The sequence below is a fragment of the Ailuropoda melanoleuca genome, chromosome 16, assembly GCF_002007445.2.
Source record: "Ailuropoda melanoleuca isolate Jingjing chromosome 16, ASM200744v2, whole genome shotgun sequence".
Classification (NCBI taxonomy): domain Eukaryota; kingdom Metazoa; phylum Chordata; class Mammalia; order Carnivora; family Ursidae; genus Ailuropoda; species Ailuropoda melanoleuca.
Window position 1 is genome coordinate 14,960,063 of NC_048233.1, and position 5,906 is coordinate 14,965,968.

Consider the following 5,906-nt stretch of genomic DNA (forward strand, 5'->3'; position numbering starts at 1 on the left):
TCTAGCAACTTTATTAAAACGTGATTCAGGGTTGAATGTTTTGTGTGAATTTTGCCCAGGGCTCAGTGAGTCCTCTCCGTCTATAGAGTCATGAGTTATATATCTGAAAAGCTACTTTGAAGCGTATCTTTAACTTTTTTCCTATTTTATTATTCTTCAACACCTTCAGGATATTAGTTATTGCATATGTGAAGGCCTTTTTATCTGTCCCGTCTAGCTATTACTCTCATAATTCTTTTGAATTTTTTTCTACTTCATTGAATTGCACTCTTTTTCTATTCCTCTTATCCTTGTTTCTTTCCATGTTTTTAACAGAATCTGGTTGCTGCCAGTCAAATGTTTGATTCCTGGGCTCTGCCAAATCATATTTCATTTCCTATTGACTTGCAGGATCTTCCCTGAGCTCTTGTATATCCGATATGAGCTCTTGCTTTATAAGTATGGTACCTCTATTTAAGTCTTTTACCTTTCAAGTTTTTGGCAATATTTTTGGCCCAAATGTTTATTTGTTTATGGAATTTTTTATTGTTGTATATTCTTTGCCTTCCATTTTATCTCTGTTTCTTCTCTTATTTTTCTATAGTAGCATTACATGGGTGCTTATTTTTGAACAAGGTCATTTTTTTTCTGGACCAGCTATTGCCAGGAGGTTTGTGTGGGAGAGATGCCATGTCCATGTTTTCCACTAGCAGGAATTCTTCCTGTTTTCAGACACATAAGTTCCTTATGACACAGAATTGTGTGTTTGAGTGAATTGTTTTTCCTTAGCAACCAGAGATCAGGGGCTTTACGGCTACTCACAATGCTGTCCTGCCCTCCGGCTCTGTCTCAACAACAGGCTACTGCTTGCAAATTTTGGGTTGCCATATGATTTTTCTGAGAGCTTTATCTTCCCTGCTTTTCTCTGATGCCAAACGGGGTCCAGGGAAACCCCTGCTGCCAGTCCATGCACTACCTATCCCTATCAATCCCTAGAAGTTCTGGGTCTGTCTCCCTAGGGTGGGCCACCTGCTTTGATCTGCTGCCTTTGTCTGAGGCCACTAGTTGGAATTTGTAATGATGTTCCATTTAAATAGGAAAAGTTGTTAATCGTGTTGGGGTGAATATAAATTCTGACTTACTTTGAAATCAGTAGCAAAAGCAAGAGCAATTCTGAAATGGAAAGTGCCAAGAAATGGGGGGTGGAGGCTGTAGTGCCTGAGGCAGCTGGCATTACTCAGGATCTCACTCTCAGATAAAACAGCTTCCCAATTGGACTATGGAGGGGAATAATAAATAAAACTGGGCTTGGAAAGTGTCTGGCATGTAGAAAACTGTGCAAAAAGTTCTAGTTCTCTCTACCATCATCATGACACTATTTTTAAAACGTGGAAAATCACACATGTAAAAATATACTATTTGGGTAATAACAATCTAATCATTTTATGACTAAACATGCGTCTGCTCTAGTTCCTCCTACTGGGCATTCCTGAAGCTCATCTCTAAGCAGCATCAAAAAAGAAGATTCAAAATCGGAAGCCATTTCCCATGCTTCTTTTTTTTTTTTTAAAGATTTTATTTATTTATTTGACAGAGAGACAGGCAGCGAGAGAGGGACCCTGAGCCGAAGGCAGACGCTTCATGACTGCGCTACCCAGGCGCCCCCATTTCCCATGCTTCTAACTTACTGTAATGACTGGTTTCTATCATTCTGTGTGTCATTATTGTACTAAAATTATTGTCTAGTATTTTTTTCTGATTTCCCCTCTATGGCAGGCAGGTTGCGAGGACAAGGGGGAAGCAAGGCATGGGGAGGAGTCTCGGCTAAGTAGGGTCAGTCTTACAGTGCAGAACTGGCAGGCAGATCTCTTACCTGGAGCTTTGCAAGTCTATAGACTCAAGAGCGGAGAAAACTCCAAGTCAGCAAAGAGGCTCCACGTGGGTCTGTTAATAAATGCACCAACCTGGGTTGGGTATAGGGAAACATTCTAAAGTAAGAGATCACAGAATAAGAAGTTGGAGGCAAATGGCATACAAGTCAAGCAGGAATGGTCTACGACAGAGTTCTAGATCTTCATCATGATGACACAGTAGGTCTAGAACTTGTAAAGGGACAGGGACAGAACAGATAGTCTTGTATTTGGTTTATTTGTTTGCATTACCTTTCTGCCCTCCCTAAGGTGGAACCCTGAGGGGTAAGCGTGTTGTCACCAGCTGGACCTCCCCGTTTATAATATCCAGGTAAGTGCTTTATAAAGAGTAGGTGATCCAGAGTTATTTACTAATTTAAAAGGTAATTATCACTTTGGATAAATATGGGAAAGATGTGATTATAAAATAACACGGATCTGCCAGATAAACATAAAGTATCAGTGCCATCCAAGCAGACAAAAGTGCAGTCTTGCTGGTGAATGCAATTCCAAGGTAAATGCATGATACATGTTTTTAGAGTAGTTTTTCATAGAATAACCACACCTTGAGTTTAATGCATTTTAATCTGGGGGGACAATGATACATTTCACCAATGATTTCTGTAATTTCAGACCTGGGATTTGCTGGATGAGTCGCAAATGTATGAAAAATGGTTTGGGAAAACAATTTTTCTTCATTAAGTTGTTTGTTTTGATAGATAAAAAAAGCACATATCTTTCTAAAGTGATGTTTATTTCATGTTCTGAGTGGCAGAAAAAATAATTGCATGTTTGAAATCTTTGAAATACGTTTTAATGCTTTTAAAATGACTTAAGAGCAAATGTGCCAAATTCACCCACTTCTTAAGCCATCCTGTGGTTGAACGTTAGCTTCACTTTCTAAGCTTTATGGAACTATTTAATATGTTCTTTGATTATATCTTTTAAACTGCAGTCAGTGTCTGGACCTGGTGGTATGATTAGAACATTTGACACACCTACAGCAAGATTTTGCAAAGAAGAGATATTATAGATATTGTGTAAATGCTTGATTGAAGCTCTAAAAGTGGATATGAATATTTTTGAATATAATAGAACTATACAAACATGGTCTTATAATAAGATTTCATTGGTAGATTCAACAAGTATATGCCTGGTGTATATATACAGGGAATTAGTTTTCAGTAAAGACTAACCCCCTTTCTAATTTGAAATGTTTTTGTTTTAATGAGACAAGGTATTTAAAAAGATTTGATAAGACTATAAAATTCAGATTTGAGATCAGTCTACAGAATATCCTGGATGCCTATTAAATGTGTGTTTTAAGTTACTGGGTATCCATGGTATTACAGAATTATCTGAATGTATATTTGCTGGTATGACTAGTAATTGATGCTTCATCATACACTAAGTATGTGATAGCCACTGTTTTACGTTTATATATATTAACTGTTTAATCCTCACAATATGCCTATGAGATGGGTATGATTATTATCATTTCACAGAGGAGTTGATGAAGACATAGAGAAAGGAAGTGATTTGGGACGCCTGGGTGGCTCAGTCAGCTGGGTGTCTGCCTTTGGCTCAGGTCATGATCCCAGGGTCCTGGGATCAAGGCCCGCATTGGGCTCCCTGGTCGGTGGGGAGCCTTGCTTCTCCCTCTGTCTGCTGCTCCCCCCTGCTTGTGTTCTCTCTCCCTCTCTCTGGCAAATGAATAAATAAAATCTTTTAAAAAAAGAAAGAAAAGAAAGGAAGTGATTTGTTTTAAAGTCACACAGATAGCCTGGATCTAAAGCCAGTTACTCTTAGTTTCAGCATCTGCACTTCTAACCAATGTGACAGGCTATGTGCCAGGAGCTTTGGTAAAATGAAGCTTTTGTGCCATACTTCCAAGGAGAGGAGACTCACCAGAATTACAGAATTTCAGGGGGTAAAAACAGACCCCCACAAAGGTCATTTAATCTAACCATTCTGCCAATGATCTTGCTCTCAAGGAGTCTGCAGGCTGTCATGGAGATGGGGAGGACTAACAATGCACTGGAATCTCTATAATGAGCTGCTCAGGGACAGAAACAGTGCCCTCCTTATAGGTTAAACATGTTATATCAGGCTTTTATTATATTTACTGCTGGGTCTTAGGATCTGGGATTTGGCCCATGTTATTTCCAAATCCTTATATAATGAGCTGTGCTACTGCAGGTTTCTACCATTATAGCTATAAATACAAAACACACAAACACACAAAGGCATGCACCCAAGTATAAAATTGCTAGGGAAATGGGAAGGATAAAAAAAAAAATGAATTGTTAGGTTTGAGGGATTAACTACTGGTGGCACTGTTCTGACTAAATCTTGATAAGAAATGAGAGTAGTTTGGAAAGATTTCAGGGGCATCATGCAAGTTGAGTACAGATTTGTGAGGGTCAAATGATATGGACAGATTTCAGATGGTGCAATGACACGCGTAAATTATCTCATAGAAAAAGGGAGCCTGTGTACTTAGTGCTTCCGAATATGTTGTCAGAATAAATGTCGGGGCTAAGAATCTGAGAGCTGTATCAGAGATGCTGTCATAAATATCATTTCCCAAATTTTTGGAAGGCAGAAATAGTACATTATTTGTATTTGTGTTCTTTCATGTCTTGCATATAATAGCCTGAATATCACTTGTTGAATATATGTGTACAAAATGTGTTGTAAGCAGAGGGGAGAATATGTCAGGAAGTTAAATAAAACGTCATCCAACAGGTAACATTTGAGTATGATAGGGGGTTTGTAGATAAGGGATATTGTTGGCGGTGTGTGTGTGTGTGGAAGTGGGGTGCAGGGTATGTTTCATTCCCATTCCTGTTTTCTTTCATTGGAAAGAAAGCCACTAGCATACCACTCCTCTCAGTTTCTCCTGGTTTTTCCCCCTCAGTCATCTGCCTTCCGGAAAGATGGAGTGATGTAGCTACTTATTGACTCTGGGCTAAGGAACTGGGGATTGCATATAGCTCGTCTTTCCTCCTTTCTGTTCTTGGGAGCAGGTCCTTTTCCTTTCTCAGAATTTAATGATGGAGCAGAGAGACTGCTGGAGGCCCACAGTTGCCCAGCCCTGTCTGCATCTGGGCGTGTCTATCTGGGAAGTTCCAGGGGGAGAGTATCAAGAAGCCCATTGCTGCCCTACACAGGTGGCTCTGTTCTTTAAATCAGCCCTGTTCGCAATGAAAGTGATACTTGGTTCTCTCTCTGCTTGCTTTTTTGTTTTATTTCTTAGTTTATTTGGAGCTTGGAGAGGGTTATAATTTATTGAGTTCCCTCAAATCTCAATATAGCCACTGGGGACAGGCATTCCTGGAAGCGAGAATAGTATTTATAAAAGCATATAGAACTGAAAATGCATAACATGTCTGGGAAGGAGTCAGACTTCTGTATGGCTGTAAGAATGAGCATGATAGAATAATCGATGAAAGTTTAGGGTTGAATCAAGAAAAGACTCATGGCATGTTAGAGAGTTAGACTTGATTCTTTGGACTTTATGTTCTCTAAGTACTGTCTGCAGAAACCCTGAGGTCTCCAAGACCCTTTCAGGGAGTCCATGAGGCCGAAACTACATTCATAATAATACTAAGACATTGTTTACTTTTTTCATTCTCCTTCTCTCCTGAGTGTACAGAAAAGTTTTCCAAAGGCTACACGATGTGCAATATTGCAACAAATTGAATGCCAAAACAGATAGGAGACTTCTGCTTCTACTATAATAGAATATCTTTGAAGCCAGTAATTAAAGAGATTTGCAAAAATGTAAAGCAATGCCATATGTCTCACTAGTGGGTTTTTTTTTTTGAAAATACTCATCCCTCATAAACATGTTATTTGTGTTAACACATAATGGGTTTATTTTTTAATGAATTAAATAAAAAATTCAAATTTTTGTTTTTATTAACTTATAGTAATATATTAATTTATGATACAGCAAATATTAATAAGTTAACCCATGTACAAAAAAGCTCTTTGGGGCCCCTAATAATCATT